This window comes from Rana temporaria, chromosome 4 (assembly GCF_905171775.1).
Source record: "Rana temporaria chromosome 4, aRanTem1.1, whole genome shotgun sequence".
NCBI lineage: Eukaryota > Metazoa > Chordata > Amphibia > Anura > Ranidae > Rana > Rana temporaria.
In genome coordinates, this window is record NC_053492.1 from 79677845 (window position 1) to 79701884 (window position 24040).

The 24040-nt window shown below is 48.4% G+C and overlaps 1 protein-coding gene across 1 annotated transcript in view; it reads right to left on the reverse strand.

Annotated features, from left to right (window-relative positions):
• NTSR2 (neurotensin receptor 2) overlaps positions 1-24040 on the reverse strand; it is a 117920-nt gene that overhangs the window by 54045 nt on the left and 39835 nt on the right. The window lies entirely within an intron of this gene.

Consider the following 24040-nt stretch of genomic DNA (forward strand, 5'->3'; position numbering starts at 1 on the left):
GGGGATGCATGGGTTTAATGACAGGGCGGAAAAAACGCACAGCTCAAGTCAAGTCTCAATGTGTCAAGGGGAACGGGTGATTCATCTTTTTTCATCAGGAACTGTTACCCATGAAACATCGTGAGACTATAAGCTTGCAACTGTATACGTCGCCCACATTTCCTGTCATCCTGGGCTTTCCTTGGTTTTCTACCCGTACATTTTGCATCCCTCCACTGCAATAAACATTAGAGAACCTTATCAAACAAGTTCTCCATTAACCCCCCTGGCGGTATTCCCGAGTCTGACTCGGGGTGAGATTTTTTGGCTACGATCGGTAACCCCGAGTCAGACTCGGGCTCGCCTCGCTGCAGCCACAGACAAAGTTACTTACCTTGTCCCTGGATCCTGCGATGCCACCGCGCTGTGCGAGCGAGACCTCGCTCAATTCACACAGTGTCCTCCTGTGCCGCCGATCTCCGTTCCCTGCGACGTTACGATGCATGGGAGTGGAGAACTGCGCCAAATTCAAAAAAGTAAACAAACACATTACATACAGTATACTGTAATCTTATAGATTACAGTACTGTATGTAAAAAATATACACCCCCCTTGTCCCTAGTGGTCTGCCCAGTGCCCTACATGTTCTTTTATATAATAAAAACTGTTCTTTCTGACTGCAAACTGTAGATTGTCCATAGCAACCAAAAGTGTCCCTTTATGTCAAAAATAGTTTTAGAGCAGCTAGAAAACAGCGATAATAAATTATAATCACTTGCAGAATTGTGCGATAGCGATTTGTGGGGAAATTTGTCATAAAAAAATAAAAGTAATGACAGCGACAATTCTGCAACTGAGCAAATTTCAATGATTTTGAGTTGATTACATTATTGAATAATTTTTATTTTAATTATATTATTATTTGTTATAATTATTTATAATTATTTATTATATTATAATTTATAATTTTGTTTTTAAAAACATTTCATACCCGGGATGCCTACTAGACTCTTGTTTGGAGAGATTTAAGTGAGTTATTCCTAAGAATTACAGGCCTACAGTATAAAACGCCAAATTTCCTTGCAAATAATGGTACCGTTTTCAGCACCTTTTTTCTGAAATAATCATACCGCTAAGGATGTTAATCAAGGAATTGCAAGTTGATGTACTAATAGGGTTGAGCGAACCCGAACTGTAAAGTTCAGGTTCGGTACGGACTTTGGGTTTTTCCCGAACCCGGACCCGAACCCGAATAATTGGAAAAAGTTTGGGTCCGGGATTGGAGTTCGGGAAAAAAAATGCGCGGAGGTCCCTGCAAATTCAATAACCAGACCCTTTAGGTCTGGTATGGATATTAAGGGGAACCCCGCCGTACATTTTTAAAAAAAATGACGTGGGGTTCCCCCTAAATATCCATAACCAGACCCTTCAGGTCTGGTATGGATATTAAGGGGAACCCCGCCGTCAATTTAAAACAAAAATGACGTGCGGTTCCCCCTAAATATCCATAACCAGACCCGTTATCCGAGCACGTTGACCTGGCCGGCCGCAGAAAAGAGGGGTGGACAGAGTGCGGCCCCCCCCCTCTCCTGAACCGCACCAGGCCACATGCCCTCAACATGGGGAGGATGTCCCCATGTTGATGGGGACAAGGGTCTCATCCCCACAACCCTTGCCCGGTGGTTGTGAGGGTATGTGGGTGGGATGCTTATCAGAATCTGGAAGACCCCTTTAACAAAGCTGTGAAGCTGTGACATTACTTATATAGAGGAGGCAGGGCCACCCGTCACGTGACCCCGCACCCTCTGACGTACCCTCTGCTACTTCACTGGGGAAGCCCAGGAAGAGGGAAGCCGGGGCTTACCCAGTGACGTAGCAGAGGGTACGTCAGAGGGTGCGGGGTCACGTGACGGGTGGCCCTGCCTCCTCTATATAAGTAATGTCACAGCTTCAGCGCATCATTCGCTGGGCTGTGTCCAGCGGTGAGAGGAGGTCGGGGATGCTGCGCTCCGGATGAATGGATCTTCTCATCGCTGGAGCGAAGAACACCCGTCGCAGGATCTTCTCATCGCTGGGGATCACCCGCAGCCGTCGCAGGATCAGGACAACGTTGAAGCAGGAAGCCGGGAACATTTTTGTTTTAAATTGACGGCGGGGTTCCCCTTAATATCCATACCAGACCTGAAGGGTCTGGTTATGGATATTTAGGGGGAACCGCACGTCATTTTTTTTTTAATTGACGGCGGGGTTCCCCTTAATATCCATACCAGACCTAAAGGGTCTGGTTATTGAATTTGCGGGCACCTCCGCGCATTTTTTCCCCCTAAAAGTCCCTGTCCCATTGACTACAATGGGGTTCGGAGTTCGGGTTCGGGTTCCTGAACCCAAACTTTTTTTTTTAAGTTCGGGTTCGGACCCGAACCCGAACATCCATGTGTCCGCTCAACTCTATGTACTAACTATCCAGTCATATGACAATCTGTCTCAACAATATTGTAGGTGGGTGCAGCGTGTATTCTCCACTGCAGGTGACACTGAACCGTAGTAGCAATTCAGGTGGGGCAAGGAAGTTGAGAGGAACTTGGTTCCTCTATGGTTTCCATGGTCACTGGAAGGCAGCTATCGAATTGGATGCTGACACCCCATGTGACTCTGACAGCCATCTTGGGTCAGGCAGAGACTATTTAAGACTCTGGCTCCCGGGCTTGGCACGCTTTTTGCAAGTGGTTATCGTAAAGAATGGAACCCCATCTGTCAGGGACATTACTAGTGATAGGGACAGGTTCCAGAGTAGGGACATTGCAGGGTCTACATCAGGGGTGTCCAACTTTTTGAAGACTAAGGGCCACTTAAGCGACTTGGTAACCGGTCGCAGGCCACAATGAGTGGAGCAGACACAGCCCACTCTACTCTATGGGACCAGCGATCCTTTCAGATGGAAGGGGACAGTTCTGTTTTTTTAGCAGATTGGATTGGAGGTAGGCGGGTGTAATCAGACACAAGTCTCCATAGAGGTGAATAGAGGGTCCGAATGGGTCTGAACGATCGCGTGAAAGGGGCCTAAGGCTGCTTTCAGACGAATGTGCTCTGGTTTACCCACACCCCAGATGCAGCACAGTGCACCTGTGGCTTTCCTGCGATTTTGGTGCACTTTCTGAAAGCGCAGCAAATCCGCAGGTAATAACAGAAGTCTATGATTCAATGAAGGATACCCACAGGTGCACTGCTCTGCACCTGCGTATCAGTTTAAAAGCAGCCCAATAACCACTGCAGAACAGATATGCCCATATATACACTGTGATTTTAGTAACAAACTTACCTTTAATAACAGTCTTTCATTCAGGTATCACCGGCAGAATGCATTTGGTATCCCTCTGCCTATGACAGGAGCCAGCTCTATACAGGAATCATCGACTTATGCAGCTCTGCTCTGCAGCCGCTTGCTTGCTATACCACTGGCTGCATTCACAAAACTGATGCTCTGGTATAGGGGGTCAGCGACTGGAAATCTGGGCTGGGGGCCGCAGGCCACATCAGAGGGCTTTGCGGGCCACTGGTTGGGCACCCCTGGTCTACATTTACCTTCAAGGAAGCCTTCCCTGTTGGGTGTGGACCTTCCCTTTTGGGTGTGGACCAGCCAGGCCATATTCCACCACGCAGACGCTGTGGGCATCTTTCATTCTGCATCTTATGCGTACCCCACTTTCTCAGTTGAAAGTGGCTCCGGTTAGGTGTGCTCCCCGCTGGGCCTGTTGTTCTTGCCAAACTGTTCTACAATTCACTGTTACTGCTGTAATCAGACTGTGTGTTTTATACCTGCCACACAATGCTGCACCACGCTGCACCTAACCCACAATACCATAAGTTCAGGGATGTCTGTAATAAAAAAGAATGTGGATCAAATACCTCCTCATCGCCCAAACAATTGTCTTATTGAGCTGCTCCCAGGGGCAGAAATACCTTTTTAGATTGTCTTTTCTATCTGTCATAACCTCAATCAAAGATAATGAGAGCTTGATGTGAATTTAGAGAAGGGCTTTATCAGAAACTCAACATCTCCTCTATGGACAGCCCTGTTCTTTGTTAAAAAAGACACCACCTTGCACCCATGAATCGATTACATGGATTTAAATAAAATCACTAATAAGAAACATTATTCACTTCCCTTAAAGTGGTTGCAAACTCAAATAAATATTACTGCCAGACCCTCTGTTCTATCAAGTCCTCCTACACAGTGTACATGTTTGTATCAAACAATGCCTCTAAATACCTTATTTCAGATCTTTTCAAGCCAATCAAGTAACCTCCTGCCCCTCTCCTCTCCTCTTCTGATCGAAGGGCTACATTGGGAGGGGCCGAGATCCCCTCTGACATCAGATCACATGCTGTAGCCCTTAGATCGGAGGAGGAGAGCGGCCGGAGTTCATGTGACCAGCAAGAAAAATAACTGAGATAAGGTATTTAGAGACATTGTTTTATACAATCATGTACACTACGTAGGGTAGCTTGATAGAATAGAGGGGCTGGCAGTAACCGTTCTTTAACTTTACTGCCAGCTACTAATAGCAGCAGGAGGGTAGGGGCAGCTCACACACACAGAAGCTGACAGGCAGAGAAGGAGGGGTAAAGGGGAGAGCCTCATATGGTGGAGGCACGTAACCTGACCACGGTAATCATGACTACTGATCTATGGTTACCGTGGTCAGGTTACGTGAACAGAATAGACAGCACTGCGCTGTTTAACTTGCTATAAGGGAACAGGATCTTCTTTTTTTTTTTTTAGGGTAACGACCTCTTTAACCACTTAAGCCCTGGACCATTTCGCTGGCCAAAGACCAGAGCACTTTTTGCGATTCGGCAATGCATCGCTTTAACTGACAATTGCGCGGTCGTGCAATGTGGTTTCCAAACAAAATTTACGTCATTTTCCCCCACAAATAGAGCTTTATTTTGGTGGTATTTGATCACTTCTGCGGTTTTTATTTTTTTGCGATAAAAACAAAAATAGAGCGATAATTTTGAAAAAAATGCTATATTTTTAACTTTTTGCTATAATGGCCCAGATTCAGGTAGATTTGCCCATTACTTACACCTGAGCCGCTCAGCTGAATTTCTCTGCGCTGGAGCAATTTTGCCAAATTGCCACCTGATTCAGGAATCGTTTGTTCATTTAATTTGCTCCTGTTTAAGGCAAAGCTGAGGGCGCAAGGCCGTGCAAGTCAAAGTGGGTGTGCCCCTATGTAAATGAGGAATTTTCGGCTCAGCAGAGGTTTGCTAGCATAATTTCAGGGCAAATCCTGCTCAGCTGCTTGCACTGAGCAAATAAATAGGAGCAGACTTGCGCAGGTTCTTTGCTGAATTTCATCCTGCTTTTTCCTACCCCCCCTGAGCAAGGAAATTCAGCCCTTTTGCAAGACATGGCACCTCCCAAAGGGACCAAAAAAAGGAAGGCCAACTTTGTGGCTGCAGAGATGGACATCCTGATTGCTGCACTCCAGCAGCATAAGGAAGTCCTATATGGTGCCCAGCGGGCAAACACCACCATTGCCCAAAGGAGGGCTATATATGAAGCCATTGCCCTGGACATCAATGCCCTGGGTAATGAAGTGCGTACCTGGGATGACATCCAGAAGAAATTAAATTATATGAGGCGCAGGGTCCGTGAAAAAAAAATACCGGTGGCACGGGAGGTGGTCCGCGATGTATGATCCGGCTCAATCAGGAGGAGCAGCTTATTGCACAAACGTTTGTGCAGGAGCAGGTGGAGGGACTTGAAGGGTACGACTCCACTGTTGGGAACTTGGGGACTGGTAAGTTATTTTTCTTTCATATCTGCTGTGCATCATGGGAGGGGGTACAACTGAACATATTTGTGGGTAGAAGTGAAGATGTAAGTATTATTTTTCTTTCATATCTGCTGTGCATCATGGGAGGGGGTACAAGTGAACATATTTGTGGGTAGAAGTGAAGATGTAAGTATTATTTTTCTTTCATATCTGCTGTGCATCATGGGAGGGGGTACAAGTGAACATATTTGTGGGTAGAAGTGAAGATGTAAGTATTATTTTTCTTTCATATCTGCTGTGCATCATGGGAGGGGTTACAAGTGAACATATGAGAAGTGTGTTGCACCAGCAAAATATGTCGTTTTGGTGTCATCCACAGGTGGTGATGAGGAAGAAGAAGCTGGGCCGTCTTTGGCTGCGGCTCGACCCAGCCCATCCAGACCAGAGCCAGGGGTCCAGTCAGGCCCCATGGACATTCTGGCTATGCTGGTCCAGGAGGAGATCCTACCGGGGCCAAGTATGGTGGAGGAAGTTGTGTTGGAGGAGGATACCTTTCTCCTCATCCAGGAGGACTCTGGCTCCCTCCAGGAGGATACCACCATCCCTGTGCAACCCACCACCCCCCCGCCCAGCACGTCATCCCCCTCCAGGGCAAGCCCCTCCCTTGTGGACCCCTCCCCTTCTCCCTCTGTCCGTGGCCGAGCCTCTCCTCCCAGGAAGGCTCTGTCCAAAACGAGGCATATATCCTCCAGCCTCCGTGACGGTCTGCTGGAGGAGCAGGCCCTGCAGACCCGCCATATAGGGGCCATGGTGGGAGAGGTGCGTCGTCTGGCGGACAGCATGGCATCCACCTCCACCTCTATGCAGCATGCCCTCACCCTGCATGAGGACCGGGACAAACATGTGGCACAGAGCCTGGGGGAAATTAGTGGCAACTCTAAGGCCATAGTCACCTGCTTGGTGGCTCTGGAGACCACACCAGCTTTGTTAAGCAGGATGACAGCTGCGGTGGAGGCCAATACCGCTGCTGTGCAGGCCAACACCGCTGCAGTGCAGGAGGAGGCGAGAGTTACCCGCCGGCATCAGCGGGATACCACCACCCGCCAAATGCGGATGTTGGCCCAGACCAACACCATCCTTGCCCGCCTGGCCAACGCCATGGAGGGCATGCAGCCACCACCTGCAAGGAGTGTGGAAGTAGGGGTTGATGCTCCTCCCCCCCTCCTCCCCCCACCCCTCCATCCCCACCCCATGCCTCCTCCGCACCACGGAGATTGAGGAGCCAGAGCCGGGGCACCCTTGGCCCAAAGAAAAAAACAAAAAAATAATTTTATGTCTACATTTTTTTGCTCAACACAATATGATTTTTTTTATTATTTTTCTATATGCTCAGGGTATGAGATTATTTTTTTTTTATATGCTCAGGATATGAGTTTCTATTTTTTTTATATGCTCAGGATATGAGTTTTTATATTTATTTGTAGTCCCTACACACGGTGAGGAGTGTATACTACAGTGTGACTGGTGTGTGAATGGGGGGGGGGGTGGCACTCCTGCTGGAAAAGGGGTGTCACCCTCTGCCATGTGAAAGGTGTATGAATGGACAGCAACATAATTGGAGCCTTGACGCGGCGTTGCTGCTCCCTAATACCATGGGGTATTGTTGGGTCTAATCCAATTGGGGGTGCATGTATCGGGTGTGTGCTAGGGACTACAGTGGTGTACATACATGCATTATACTTGTGACAAGATCAGGGTGTGTTTAATGTGCAAAGAGACGTTCCACAAGACCATTCCGGATTGCTCTTCCCTCAGAAGATCCGGTAGTGTTTCTTGGGGGGGGGGGGGGGTTGCGTGGTTCGGGGGTAAGGTCATTGCGTAGCTCAATGTGCAAGCCCCTTCTTTGAGCTAAATTGTGGAGAATACTACATGCCCCTACGATTTGGCATACAAAGTTGGGTGAATACAATAGGGTCCCCCCTGATTTATCCAGACATCTGAATCGAGATTTAAGGATGCCAAATGTGCGCTCCACCACCGCACGGGTACGTGCATGGGCTTCGTTATATCTTTCCTCTCCTGGTGTTTGAGGGTTACGAAATGGGGTCATCATGTGAGGTCCCAGGGCATAGGCAGAGTCACCTGGAAGGGAAAAGACAGGAGGATGTTAGTCCTGCATGTGCCCCTTGTGATGTGTGCATCATGGGGGGGGGGGGGCAGTCATACCTGACACCCATGTCACTCACCAATCAGCCAGCTGTCTCCATACATGTTCTGATCAAACTCGGTTGGGATGGGGCTGTGTCGGTAAATAAAACTGTCATGGCTTGACCCTGGGTGTCTGGCACGGACATGCCATATTAGGCCATGTGCATCCACAATCATCTGCACATTTATCGAATGCCAATGTTTCCTGTTGCAGTAGATATGCTCGAGGAGCCGGGGGGGGGGGGGGGGAGTGCCACATGGGTACAATCTATTGCACCCACAGTGCGTGGAAATCTGGCTAATAAATAAAAATCACTGATTGCCTTCTGCCGCAGGTCAGCCGTGGTTGGTTTGATAAATTGTGTGCCCATTCGTCTGAGTATTGCAGGGATCACTTGGTGCACACACCTGCTCATGCTGGATTGGGACATCCCCGCCACCACACCACCTGTGCGCTGAAATGAGCCAGTTGCCAAAAAATGAAGGGTTGCCACTACCTTCACCAGTGGCTGCACTGCCTGTCCCCGATGGGTCGGGCTGCTGATGTCATCCTGCAGGATTGTTACCAACTCAAGGATGACTTCAGGGCTAAAGCGAAACATGCGATACACCTCAGTATCACTCATCTGAAAAAGGTTGTAGCGCCCTCTGTAAATCCTCTCCCGTGCCCTCCTACGAGTCGGCTCAGTCAATAGAATATCAAGAACCATAGCTGCCCCTGGCATGTTGGTGCACAGATGTGAGGTCCCGAAAATGTGGGTGCTCTGCTTGTTCAGCTTGTCTGTCTAGGTGCTGCTGAAGTTGCGCGCTCCTTCAGATGACATTTGGCCATCTTTTGCTAACTTACCCCTGCTTTTAACAGGAGCAAGTTTGCCCAGGGAAAAAAGCTTGCACGCTTCCAGTGCAAGATGCGCATCACACGCGCATGTTTCTGAATCATCGGCAGTACCTAATTTGCATATTCGCTGAGGGAATTCCATGAAGGCGCAACTTACACCCCGCGCAAAATTGCGCGAAAATTGAGCTGGAACAGCTAGGCTGCGTGCGCGGGAAAATGGCCGCATTTCAGGCTTAACTGGTTTACAGAATCAGCCGCAAATTTGCATAGGAGCAAATCAGTACTTGCGCGGCGCAAATCACACTTGTTCCCGCGCAAGTGCTTCTTGAATCTGGGCCATTAAATATTCCCCAAAAAATCTATAAAAAAAAAAAATGTCCACAGTTTAGGCCGATACGTATTCCTCTACATATTTTTAGTAAAAAAAAATTTGCAATAAGCGTATATTGATTTTTTTGCGCAAAAGTTATAGCATCTACAAAATAGGGGTCGTTTTATGGCATTTTTATTATTATTATTTTGTTACTAGTAATGGTGGCGATCTGAAATTTTTATCCTGACTGCGACCTTATGGCGGACACATCGAACACTTTTGACTCTTTTTTGGACCATTGTCATTTTTACAGTGATCAGTGCTATAAAAATGCACTGCTTACTGTGAAAATGACACTGGCAGTGAAGGGGTTAACCACTAGGTGGCACTGAAGGGGTTAAGTGTGTCCTAGGGAGTGATTCTAACTGTAGGGGGGATTGTCTGTTTGTGACACGACTCTGATTACCGCTTCAGATTAGAGGAAGCTGTGATCAGTGTCCAGTCACAAGGAAAACTTGTTTACATAAACATTTCCCCATTCTTCCTCACCATGAGACGATCGCGGGTATCCCCACTGACATTGAGTCCGCAGGGACCTGCGGTCGGAGTCACGGGGCGCACGTCGCCAACGGTGCGTGTCCACAATGCTGCTTCTTAAAGGGGACGTATATATATGTCCATCTGCCTGCCCGTGCCATTCTGCCGATGTATATCATCGTGCGATGGTCGGCAATTGGTTAATCTCTGAACTGTTGGAAAGACTCTAGTCTGCCAAATTATTTAAAAAAACTGAAAAATCGGCTCAGATGAGGACACTGATGGATTTGTGGACAGGCATGTGCCCTAATATTAAAAGTCAGCAGTATTTGTAGCTGCTTTTTTTTCTGAAGGAGCCTGGAGCTCCACTTTAAGGGAATACAGGGCCAGATCCACAAAAGAGATACGCCGACTTAACTCGATTTTTCTAAATTTACACGGCGTGTATCTTTGCGCCCGATCCTCAAAACGAGAAGCGCCTGAAATTCGGGCTTTTCCGTCCTACCTAAAAATATTACGCCGGCGCATTCTCGTGCGCAAATTACGCTAGGCACGCCGCTTTATTTGATAGGCAAAGATGCAAATGAGGGAGATAGGGCGATCCACAGAATTAAGTGTGTGCGCCGTAGATTACGCCCTGTGCGCACCTGTTAGTTTTTTGGTGGGATTTTACACATTATAAAAGCAGCCCTAATTTTACACATGCCGTCTGAATGTCTGCTGAAGCAACACCATTCAGGAAGAGCTCAGCACACAAACGTTCAGGACTGAAATCTCTCTGCCAAAATGCCAGGACCAGCAATGATACTAGCTGCATTAGTTGATATAGAGACACAAAGAAGGAGGAGGGCACAGAGGAGGAGGATGAGGGCACAGGAGAGGGTCTACCGCCCACGGCAAGATTTGTTTGGCATGCCTGCTTGTGAAGTTTACCGCACCTACAGATTTACCCGTGAGGCCATCCTGGAATTAACATCAATACTTCAGGATGATATTACCAGCCCAACCCAACGCTCCCATGCCCTGCAGCCACTCACCAAAGTACTGGCCACTTTGCATTTTCTGGCCACTGGCTCATTCCAACGCACAAGTGGAGGCGTGGCTGGGATGGCACAATCCTCCATCAGCAGGTGTGTGCACCAAGTGGTCCCTGCAATCCTGCTGCGCATGGGAAATCAGTTTCAGAAACCCACCCAGGAGGATCAGCGTTTAAAGTCAATGACCGACTTTTACAACCTTGCCAGATTTCCACGCACCATCGGGGCCATTGATTGTACCCATGTGGCACTACAACCACCCCATGATACTGAGCACATGTTCCGGAATCGTAAAGGCTGGCATTCCATTAATGTGCAAGTCATCGTCGATGCCCATGGCCTCATCTGGCATGTCTGTGCTAAATTTCCTGGATCCTGCCATGATAGTTACATTTACCGGCAGACACAGATCTCAAGAGATTTTGACCAGAACATGTATGGAGACAGCTGGCTGATTGGTGAGTGACATGTGTGTCAGGTATGTCCCCCCCATGATGCTGACATCACAAGGGGCACATGCATGACTAATATCCTCCTGTCTTTTCCCTTACAGGTGACTCTGGATATGCCTTGGGACCTCATCTAATGACCCCATTCAGGAACCCCCAAACCCCAGGAGAGCAACGCTACAACCAGGCGCACATACGAACCCGGGGAGTGGTTGAACGGACCTTTGGGCTTCTGAAGTCCCGCTTCAGATGCCTGGATAAGTCTGGGGGTACCCTGCTGTATTCCCCTGACTTTGTGTGTCAAATAATTGGGGCATGTTGCATACTCCATAACTTTGCCCTCAGAAGGGGACTGCATATTGACTTATGTAATGACCTGACCCCTGACCCAGGCAATACTATCCCAACCAACTCTACCCGGTCTGCTGAGGGCACAACAGCTAGGAGACGCCTTGCAGAAGGCATTTTTTCCCAGTAAATGTACATGATTAATGTCACAATAAGTATGTTTTTTTTCACTGTAAATGCACATGATTAATGTCACAATAAGTATGTATTTTTTCACTGTAAATGCACATCAATAAAGTCACAATGATAATGCATGAATGCACACCACTGTGGTTCCTTGCACAGACACATCACATGCACATCGAATTGGATTAGATCCAAGTCCCCCCCCCCCCCCTTGGGACTTGGGAGCAGTAACGCCACGCCACGGCTCCAATTATGTCACTGTGCATTCATACACCATTCAGGAACCTGGGATTGCCCTTCTCCCTGGTCCTGGGGATCCCTTCTCCACCAAAACTGAGGGTGACAACCTTAATTTCTTAGGAATGCCACCCCCCCACATTCACACATCATTCACACACATAAACCAAATCATAAGTACAGAAGACAAAATAAAAAAAAAAAAAATGCATAAACAAAAAAAAACAAGTATCCCAGCAAATTTTTTAGCGGCGGCGATTGCTACGCCTTGGCTGGGCAGGGGCACGGGCAGGGGCACGGGCACGAGCAGGGGCACGGCCACGCCGTCGCGGAGGATGTCCATTGGGGGGGTGTTGAGCTGGGGAAGGAGGAGCCTCCTGGGGGGGTTGAGCTGGGGAAGGAGGAGCCTCCTGGGGGGGTTGAGCTGGGGAAGGAGGAGCCTCCTGGGGGGGTTGAGCTGGGGAAGGAGGAGCCTCCTGGGGGGGTTGAGCTGGGGAAGGAGGAGCCGCCCCTGCTGGCCTGCCCTCCATGGCCCCTGCAATGCGAGTGAGACAGGCAGTGAGGGCAGCCGCATTGGCCTGGCCAGACCTTGTATTGTCCTGCACAGCCTGGGTCAGGGCACTCAGCTCATGGGCCACGCGCGTTGTGGCGGTCTGTATGTCATTCAAACATGTTATGACCGCCGTTGAGTTGGTGGCCACATCACCGAGTGCCTCCATCATTTCACCATGGCTGTGCTCCATCTGCGTCAGTTTTTCCAGAATTTTTCCAAGAATGCGGGTCTGCCGGGCATTGTCCTTCACCACACTGGCCGACAGACGCTCGCCCACAGCCACGGTCTCCTGGGTTGTCCCCCTGGCTGCCGCTGAGTCTTGCGGGCCTGGAGGAGGGGAGAGAGTGACCCTGGTGACTGGAGGCCTGTTGGGGGAGAAGTGGGAGGGGCTACCCCTGATGGTGGCCTGACTGGTGCCAGCCTCAGGGGTAGTCTCAGGGGAAGACTCAAAGGTCATCATATCAGTGGCCAGGAGGACTTCCCGGCCAATCTGCATATTTTCCTCCTCCTCCCCCTCATCATCCTCCTCCCACTCAACCTCAACCTCCTCCCCCTCAACCTCCTCATGAGTGTAGGTTTGGCCAATCCCCTCCCCTGGGGAATCCTGCCCTTCTTGGGACTCATCATCTGCCTGTCTTGGGGGTGGTGCTGCAGCCTGGCCCGATGGGCCTGCAACCTCCTGGCCTCCAACCTCCTGGCGTGGAACCTCCTGGCCTCCAACCTCCTGGCGTGGAACCTCCTGGCGTGTAACCTCCTGGCCATCTGTGGAGGACACAAAACAATCACATGTTTGTGGAACCACACACTTGGCACATCTTCCCTTCCCCCACCCACACATGCTAATCAACAGAGAATAAACCAAAAAACATACCTGTCCTCCTAGGAACATCTGACGTATAGCCAGGCAGGCCCACCACCTGCTGTGGGTGGAAACACTGGGCCACTGCCCATTCCTCCTCCGTCAGTCTGACTGGGCAGGGTCCCCCTCCTCCAGTGCCCCTGGTATGGGCGTCGATCCTTGCCATCTTAGTCCGGACGACGCTTCTCAGATCGTTTATTTTTTTCTGTATGCCAGCGGGGGTCCTAGTCTCCCCCCTCCCCGCCGCATTGATCTGGTCCGTTATCTTTTTAAGAAGCTGCCTCCTCCTGGCCGGGGTGGTGTTCTGGCTCTCAGGGCCATGCAGAAATCGCCCATATTTCACAATGCCCCGAGCAAGAATTTGCTTCTCTCCCAGGGTGAAATTAAGCTTCCTGCGTTTAGGGGGCATCTCATACACCACCCAGCAACAACAAACACACCCGACAAACAATCGACAATACACACCCAAAAACCTGACAAAAATCTATACCACAAAAAAATCAAGAAAATCTAAACACACAAGGACACAGCTAATAGTAATTCAAAAAGAAACACGCACCAACAAACAAACAAAAAACAAACACCAAAAAACAAACACCAAAAAACAAACACCAAAAAACAAACACCAAAAAACAATCAGCAAAAACAATAACAAACAAATTAAATAAATACACTTCTCAAACACAAACAACAACTAGACTCTCCAACTCCTCAAACACTTTTCTCACAAACACAACTTACCAACACACAAACAAACAGAGCAGAAGCAAATTGCTCATGGAAGGGGAACAATGGGATATACTTTAGCAAGGGAAGTGTGTGTGTGTGGTGCTTTTTAGACACAGGGCGATCCTCAAACTAAGTACACTTGGCCTTTTACCTATCTCACTGATTGCGCCGAGATAAGTTCTGCACATGCCCAGTGAGGTCCCGATTCGTGCGCGCATGCGCAGTAGGGCCGGCGCCTCATTTGCATGGGGTCACGGCTCATTACAATGAAGCACGCCCACTTCCTTCCCACTTGCAAAAACCCCGCCTTACGCCTCTGAATTTAAGTTACGCTGGCGCACATTTAGACGCAAATGCGCTGTGGATACGGCACTTACGACACCAACTTAGGGCAACGTAACTTAAATCACATAAGTTAGGACAAACTAAATTTGCACCGCTGGCTGAGGATCTGGCCCACAGAGATTTGTTGGATTTTCTAACTTCAACAGAAAATTCACAAGAAACTTCTCTAAGGTGATATCACCAATTAGACAGCTGACCAAGAAAGGAATGACCCTGGTGTGATCACCTGAGGCACAGACTGCACTTAGTAAGCTCAAGACTTTCACCTCTCCACCAACATTGGTACACCCCAATCCTGAACTTCCTTTTATTCTGGAAGTGGATGCTTCAGACTCTTACTTGGGAACTATGGGGGTAATCCACAAAAGGGATACGCCGGCGTATCTACTGATACGCCGTCGTATCCCTGTTTCTATCTATGGAACTGATCGACAGAATCAGTTTCTCATAGATAGACAGAAGATCCGACATGTGTAATTGAATTACACTGTCGGATCTTAAGGATGCAATTCTAGGCCGGCCGCTAGGTGGCGAGGCCATTGCGGCCGGCCTAGAATATGCAAATGAACACTTACGGCGATCTACGAACGTTCCGACGGGCCCGTCGCTCTAAATCTACGTCATTTACGTCAAGTTACGCCGCGTAAAACTAGGGCTGAGCCCTAGTTCTCTTAAGCCATGTTAAGTATGGCCGTCGTTCCCGCGTCGGAATTTAAATTCTACGTCGTTTGCGTAAGACGTTCGTGAATGGCGCTGGACGCCATTTACGTTAACGTCTAAGCAAATGACGTTGGAGCGACGTCAGTTAGCGCAATGCACATCGGGTAAGTTACCCGACGGAGCATGCGCAGTACGTCCGGCGTGGGAGCGCGCCTAATTTAAATGGGACTCGCCCCATTAGATTTGGCACGCCTTGCGCCGGACACATTTAAGTTACACCGCCGCAAATTTCAAGGTAAGTGCTTTGTGGATCGGGCACTTAGGGAGAAATTTTGCGGCGGTGTAACTTAAATCGGAAGATTTAAGTTGCGCCCGATATTTGTGGATTTGGCCCTATCTTTTCTCAGTGAAGAGAAAAATGTAGCTTCATCCCTGTGCTTATTTTTCTCACTTAAAGGATCACTAAAGGAATTTTTTTTTTTTAGATAAATAGCTTCCTTTACCTTACTGCAGTACTGGTTTCATGTCCTCATTGTTCGTTTTTGCTTTGAAGTAGCTGTAATTCTGCTCTGATCTCCACACTTCCTGGTTGCCTGTTTCCTTATAACCATGGTACTGGGAGCTTTTCACGGTGGTCTAAGCTGTCATTACTGTGTGTCTAAAACTCCTCAGAACCAATCAGATTCATTTTAAAAACAAAACACTGCCCTGAATTTGTTTGTTTTTGTTCTGTGTGTCTCTTTACTTCACAGAAACATGAAACCAGTTTAAAACCGAACGTGAAACTAGAGGCACATTATATGATTGAATTTAATCAATTTTTAATCATTTTTTAAAGGAATCAGTTAACTTTTATGTCTCTATACCCTGTAAACAGTCATTTCAGCAAAACATTTTTTTTTCCTTTCGTGACCCTTTAATGTCTTCAGCTGAAAAGAAATAAGACATTAATATTAAGGGGTTGTAAAGGTAAAGGTTAAAAAAAAATTCAGTAAATAGCTTCCTTTACCTTAGTGCAGTCCTCCTTCACTTACCTCATCCTTCCATTTTGCTTTTAAATGTCCTTATTTCTTCTGAGAAATCCTCACTTCCTGTTCTTCTGTCTGTAACTCCACACAGTAATGCAAGGCTTTCTTCCTGGTGTGGAGAAAGCCTCTTGAGGTGGGAGGGGGCGAGCAGACAAGTCAGGACACTCTCTTCTTTGCAGATAGAGAAAGGAGCTGTGTGTTAGTGGGCGTCCTGACTCTCCTGCTTGCCCCCTCCCCCCTCAAGAGGCTTTCTCCACACCAGGGAGAAAGCCTTGCATTACTGTGTGGAGTTACAGACAGAAGAACAGGAAGTGAGGATTTCTCAGAACAAATAAGGACATTTAAAAGCAAAATCGAAGGATGAAGTAAGTGAAGGAGGACTGCACTGAGGTAAAGGAAGCTATTTAGGGGGAAAAAATTACCTTTACAACCCCTTTAAGGCATACCTAGAACCTTTTGGGCTTTATTATATTCCTGCAATGGGACCCTTTCACATGTTCTGCAGTGGGCCCCCTTCCTGCTATCTTTGGGTTCCCCCGTGGCGGTGGAACACCATGGCCTGGTTGCAAGTGCAACCTTTGCGACCCTAGTAGTTCAGCCACTGGCTCCAGTAGTTTTATATTTTTATTATTTATTTACTTGTAGCGCTCACCCCCGAAGGAGCCGCTGGATAGAATAGGGATGGCGTGTTACCTCTGTGAGCTTCTAGGGGTAGATGATGATGAGAGTAGCAATGATGGAATGTCCAAACAAGGTGTCTTTCTTGTGCTTTTATTCTTGCCCAACACGGCAAACAGTAAACTTGAGGTAGATAGATCAAAGATGGGTGAGGAGAAGGATTAGCAGATTCAGGCCCAATATAACAGAAGCAGTCCTGCTTCCAACGACACTTCACTTTCATCGCCACTCTATATGGAGTGAGTATAGTGTATCTGGACAGGCCTCACACCGACCTGGCAGCCAGGGTATCACTCGGCACTTTTGAGAGGAACAGGTCTCTGCCACAGACCTGGCCTCAGAACTTAGGATATGGAGACTGTTCTCCTCAGTAAACTTCTTCGGGCCTGGATCTTGCTTAGGTAGTTTCAATTAGGTTCCCGACTGATAAGTGGCTAACTTCCACCCCATCAGTGTCCGGTTACCTCGATCACTGGTGGATTGTCTAGGCCCTGTTGGACCGCCAGCCTCTCATTGGCGCTCCTCAGACGGACTCCCCACCGAACAGCTATCTCACTTGGGATCTCCTCAGAATTGGGGACCCAGTCGATTACTGGGGCCCCTGCCATAGATTCAAATGCTCCGGGCCAACATGGTCCTGAAACCAGGAACAGAACACCTTGTGGCACGTGCACCCGGCCGCATTGCCGGGGGGCCGTGATGTGTGGTCACCCTGAAGGTGGGTACCACACCGGAACAAGACTGCCCCAGAAGTACCTTCCCCCAGCATGCCCCGCGAGGGAAAACCCCTCCTGATTGGCTGCTGGCAAGAGGCACTCCAGCCTGGACTCCACTGCTGCCACCTGCCGCCCCGAGGTGGAAAAGCAGAATGACCTCAGGAACACAGAATGACCTCAGGAACACAGAATGAACAGACAGTACAGCCCACCTGAAACAGAGGCCTAATTTGCACAAATCACTTGGATAAGAGCTTAACTAACTGTCTCATCCCCCTTAAATTTAGAATAGCACCTGTACTGAAAGTACACAGGCGCTACATACTTTTTTATTATTTTGGGGGGCTTTGATGAAATATCAGAGGTCCAAACAGACCCCTAATGTTTCACCTTTGAGACAGAGAAAGGGGATAGGTCTGTATCCAGTCCTCAATCTCCACCTCTGCAGCCTCAGCTGCACAGAATGAATGAACAGTAACAGCTCTGTACAGACCTTCCTGTTCATTGACAAATCAAAGCATAGTAAACACAGTTTACTATGCTTCAGTTATTTACTGTGTCCATTCAGAAAAGGAAGGCTCAAATGTGAAAGTGACTGTGTAGCCACTGATTACATTCACAGCGCCCCCTCTCATGGTTCCTGGGCTCACCCGCTTTTAACAGAAGCCCAGGACAGCACCACACGTGAGGTTTTGCTGCAAACGTTAGAGTAAAAGCAGTAAATCTAGCATAAGCGCTTCTAGGTAACTTTAAACTAATGAAATGCAAAGGCTTTTAAAGTACCCAAACATATACCCAATAGTACCCAAACAGATGTTTGGGTACCATAGTTTTTGCAATATTACAGGCACGCACAATTTTAAAACTTGAGGCGTTTGGTATCTACAGTATTTACTCAACACAATCTCCTCTTTTATATTTTAACCACAAAATATGTATCATGTGTGTTTGCATTAAAAATTAATTTAAGATATTTTTCCTTAAAATATGTTCTTGATAAACAGATGGTCACCAGTCATCTCTATGATCGTTGGAGGCCCGGGCACGATGTTATGACGTCACTCCCGGGTACCGGAATGTAAACAAAGCCGCAATCACGGCTGAAAGCATGAGATCCGTGGAGATTTTTAAATACTGAAGTTTGGCGCCATTCCATGAGTGTGCGCAATTTTAAAGCGTGACATGTTGGGTATCTATTTACTCGGCATAACTTCATCTTTCACATTATACAAAAAAAAACATTTAATTCATGAAACCGTTTTTTTTTCCCCCGAAAAAAAGGCGTTTGAAAATTTATTGCGCAAATACAGTGCGAGATAAAAAGTTGCAATGACCGCCATTTTATTCCCTAGGGTGTCTGCTAAAAAAAAAACATATATAGTGTTTGGGGGTTCTGAGTAATTTTCTAGCAAAAAAAATTATGATTTTTGCATGTAGGAGAGAAGTGCCAAAATAGGCCTGGTATGGAAGTGGTTAATGCACTGGGTTTTGTTTAATTCAAGTGAAATATTTATTTAACCTCTGTCCAGGTCATAGGTGTGCCCTGCCCGACACATTATCTCCCTGCCTAAGGCTCGATTCACATCTATGCATGTTGCTTTTGAGCATTTTTGCAGTGCTTTATGCGGTGCTTGCTGCTTTTTTCGACATGAGTTTTTAATGTGATTTTACCGCGATTTGCGTTTTTCTTTTTTCTTTTTTTTTTATAATTTTTTTCTTTTTAGCCGCCATTTTTTTTTTTTTACATTTCCTTTAACAACCAGCTATAAACAGGTTTAAAAAAATGCAAACCGCATATCAGGGATGCGGGTCCATTGAATTATTTTACATGCAAAAAGCTGCTTTTTGCGGGGAAAAAATCCCTGACCCTTTCCAAAAACGCAGAGGCAGAAAAAGGATTGATGTGAACATTGATGTCTGCAAAATGCAAAATGCATCAAAAAACGCATTAGTGTGAATGAAGCCTTAGGATTCAGAATGAGGGAGACGTGCTTTCACACTTCTTTTATAAACAGAGCTACTCAGTGGGAGATCTTTCCCATCTCCCCACCGACACACAATGATAATTCTAATGCGAACAAGGGGATTTGGGTGTGCCCAAGCACACCTGGCACACTATGTGCACACGCCTATGGTCCAGGTCTTCTTTGCTATGTCCTAATTAAAATGATTCCATCAAAAATGTATGGCATCTTGAGTCACCACATTTTTTTATTTTTTTTGGACAAGCTATTGACTTATCCTTGTCTTTGTATATAGTACATTACTGATATGCTCCAATACCCTAAGTCAAAATTCCTAAATATTTGACCCCATTGTGCTACAATTAAAGAAGGCAAGGTAGAGAAGAGGGGTGATTACATCACAATTTTGATCTTATCCACTTAGGGAACATCGGGCCAGATCCTCAAAAGAGATACGCAGACTTAACTGCTGTTCAGTCTGTGTCTAACTTTGGAAACGATCCTCAAAAGGCTTTTTCCAAAGTTAGACAGAAGATCCGGCATGTGTAATTGAATTACACTGCCGAATCTTAGGATGCAGTACCGCATCCGCCGCTGGGGGCATTTCGAGTCGAAATGCCGTTTCTAGTATACAAATTAGCACTTAAGGCGATCCACAAAGCTTTCCAGCTTCGTTTTTTCGCCGTAAGTTTTATTTTGCAAGTGTAAAACTAGGGCTGGTGTTACAAAGTGTAAACTAGTCACACCATGTAAAAGCCCATTCCAGCGACGGCATTTGGTATGCATTCCCGAGGGAGAACTCCACGGCAATTTGTAAAAACAAAACCGGCATGGGTTCACCCCCCAGGAGCATACCAGGCCCTTAGGTCTGGTATGGGTTGTAAGGAGACCCCCCTACGCCGAAAAATCGACGTAGGGGGTCCCCCTACAATCCATACCAGACCCGTATCCAAAGCACGCTACCCGGCCGGTCAGGAAAGGAGTGGGGACGAGCGAGCGCCCCCCTCCCCTGAGCCGTGCCAGGCCGCATGCCCTCAACATGGGGGGGTTGGGTGCTCTGGGGCAGGGGGGCGCACTGCGGGCCCCCCCACCCCAGAGCACCCTGTCCCCATGTTGATGAGGACAGGACCTCTTCCCGACAACCCTTGCCATTGGTTGTCGGGGTCTGCGGGCGGGGGCTTATCGGAATCTGGGAGTCCCCTCAAATAAGGGGGCCCCCAGATACCGGCCCCCCACCCTAAGTGAATGGATATGGGGTACATCGTACCCCTATCCATTCACCTGTAGGCAAAAAGTTAAAGTTAGTAAACACACAACACAAGGCTTTTTAAAATAATGTATTATTCTGCTCCGGATGCCCCCCCTGTCTTCTTTATTAGCTCTATTAGCAGGGGGGGCTTCTTCTTCCACTCTCCGGGGGTCTTCTTCCACTCTCCGGGGGGGGTTTCTTCTTCCGCTCTCCGGGGGGGGCTTCTCCGCTCTCGGGGGGTCTTCTTCCATCTTCTCCCCTCTTCCGCTCTTGACTCGGCGAACCCCGGTTCTTCTGCAGATGTCCGGTGCCTTCTTCTTCAGCGCTGGCTGCCTGCTATCTTTGTGTGTTAGCTCAATTTCTAACAGGCAGCCGGCGCGGTCTTCTGTGACGTCAGGGTCTTCTCTTCTGTTCTTCTCCCCTCTTCCGATGTTGACTCGTCGCCTGTTGTCGCTGTAATGATGGAAGCGCGCCTTGCATCCCATTTATATAGGCATCACCGTCCCATCATGCTCCGGTAGGTACCCACGTGGTGGGTGCACGTGGGTAGGCACCCACCACGTGGGTACCTGCCGGAGCATGATGGGACGGTGATGCCTATATAAATGGGATGCAAGGCGCGCTTCCATCATTACAGCGACAACAGGCGACGAGTCAACATCGGAAGAGGGGAGAAGAACAGAAGAGAAGACCCTGACGTCACAGAAGACCGCGCCGGCTGCCTGTTAGAAATTGAGCTAACACACAAAGATAGCAGGCAGTCAGCGCTGAAGAAGAAGGCACCGGACATCTGCAGAAGAACCGGGGTTCGCCGAGTCAAGAGCGGAAGAGGGGAGAAGATGGAAGAAGACCCCCGGAGAGCGGAGAAGCCCTCCCCCGGAGAGCGGAAGAAGAAACCCCCCCCGGAGAGTGGAAGAAGAAACCCCCCCCGGAGAGTGGAAGAAGAAGCCCCCCCTGCTAATAGAGCTAATAAAGAAGACAGGGGGGGCATCCGGAGCAGAATAATAAATTATTTTAAAAAGCCTTGTGTTGTGTGTTTACTAACTTTAACTTTTTGCCTACAGGTGAATGGATAGGGGTACGATGTACCCCATATCCATTCACTTAGGGTGGGGGGCCGGTATCTGGGGGCCCCCTTATTTGAGGGGACTCCCAGATTCCGATAAGCCCCCGCCCGCAGACCCCGACAACCAATGGCAAGGGTTGTCGGGAAGAGGTCCTGTCCTCATCAACATGGGGACAGGGTGCTCTGGGGTGGGGGGGCCCGCAGTGCGCCCCCCTGCCCCAGAGCACCCAACCCCCCCATGTTGAGGGCATGCGGCCTGGCACGGCTCAGGAGGGGGGGGGCGCTCGCTCGTCCCCACTCCTTTCCTGACCGGCCAGCGTGCTTTGGATACGGGTCTGGTATGGATTGTAGGGGGACCCCCTACGTCGATTTTTCGGCGTAGGGGGGTCTCCTTACAACCCATACTAGACCTAAGGGCCTGGTATGCTCCTGGGGGGTGAACCCATGCCGGTTTTTTCTTTGAAAATTGGCATGGAGTTCTCCCTCAGGAATGCATGCCGAGCGACGCTGTCATTTATTTATTTTTTTTCCCGACGCAACTTTTTTAAGCCGTCGCGATCCTCAAAACTCGGCGTAACGTAACTTCGCGCATGCGCAGTACGGCCGGCGCGGGAGCGCACCTCATTTAAATGGGACTCGCCCCATTTGAATAGGAACGCCTTGCGCCGGCGGAATTTTAGTTACACAGCCTGAAATTTCTAGATAAGTGCTTTGTGGATCGGGCACTTAGGTAGAAATTTTAAGGCAGTGTAACTTAAATGGGATTTTTTAAGTTACGCCAGGTTTTTGTGAATCTGGCCCTTCATGTATTCAATGCAAAACTACAAGGCATTCTATAAGTGGCGGCAATGCCATGTGAGTGACCCCCTGTGCTCTGTGTGCAGACGAGAAACCACTCACATAGAGTGTGCATCTCTATAGTACTGTAGCGTAGACTACTACAGTGATTATTAGCTCCCCCAGTGGCCCATGAGAAATGCATACTTACATTGTGCCAAGCTAGGCCAATGTAACTATGGAATACAGCTCAGTCCTGGAGTTCAACTTTAATTGACTTGCATTACCCAGAATACAGCAGAAGCAGTGGAAAAAATCCTATTGTATAAGGGGAATGCAAGCTCTGCTTATTAGCTGGGCTCCCAACCCCATGTAAAACAAATAAAAACACGGCTTATGAAAAAAAGTTTAAAAAAATCCATACTTTAGGCCCCGTAAACACTACCGAACATGTCTGCTGAAACTGGTCCGCGGACCAGTTTCAGCAGACATGTTCGGTCGTGTGTACGGCCGACTGGACAGGTTTCCAGCGGACATTTGTCCAGCCGACCGTTTTCCAGCGTACAAAAATTTCTTAGCATGCTAACAAACATGTCCGCTGGATGCCTGTCCGTCGGACATGTTCGGTCGTCTTTTCAGACTCACCGTACATGTCCGCTCGGCCGCCATCCATCGCATGCGTCGAAGTGATTCGACGCATTAGTGGAAGCATTGACCTTCCAGGGCCGCGTAATCATCGCGGTGACGGCAAGGCCACGTCACCGCGTATCGTGTACGCGCGGATTTCTGTCTGATGGTGTGTACAACCATCAGACAGAAATCTCCGGGTGGACGTGTCCGCTGAAAACGGTCCGGCGGACCTTTTTCAGCGGACAGTCCGTCCGTGTGTACGAGGCCTCACACCACAGCCTTCACCAGCAGGGCTATACGAGGCTCCCAAATTTCATGAAAAGATCCTCCAGCACTTGTAGGCCTATGACATAATCCTCGCGTAGGCACTATGCATGGAGGCCAGAGTGTAAGGCAAGACATTTTTAAACTTTTGCTATAATTTGTAATGCTGCATATTCACGTGGGCGCTGGGGCACGAAACTAATAAGTAGACCTTGAATTCTGATGCATAGCATGCTTTAGATCAGTGGCTCTCAACCTTTCTAGTGCCGTGACCCCTTGATACAATTTCCCAAGTTGTGGGGATCCCTAACAGAAAAATTAGTTTTGTAGCGTGGATTGTCAGCACCCAAGACAAGTAATTTGAGCCCCTAACCCACGGACATTTAGCGCTCCCTGAGTCCCTTCCACTTGTACAGTAGTAAAACCCCTTATGATCAGCTGACCTCTAGTCTCTGCCCCCCAGCCATGCCGTGAACTAAACGGCTGCAAAAAGGCTGAGTGGGCGGCCACAGGCTCCAGGGACAGCCCTGCTGGGCGGCCACAAAGAGGATGGGAGAGTGGTGCGGGCTTCAGGAACAGCCCAGGATTCGGTGACCCCTGACAAATAATCATTTGATCCCCAGGTTGAGAACCACTGCTTTAGATGATCATTCAACCCAGAGGT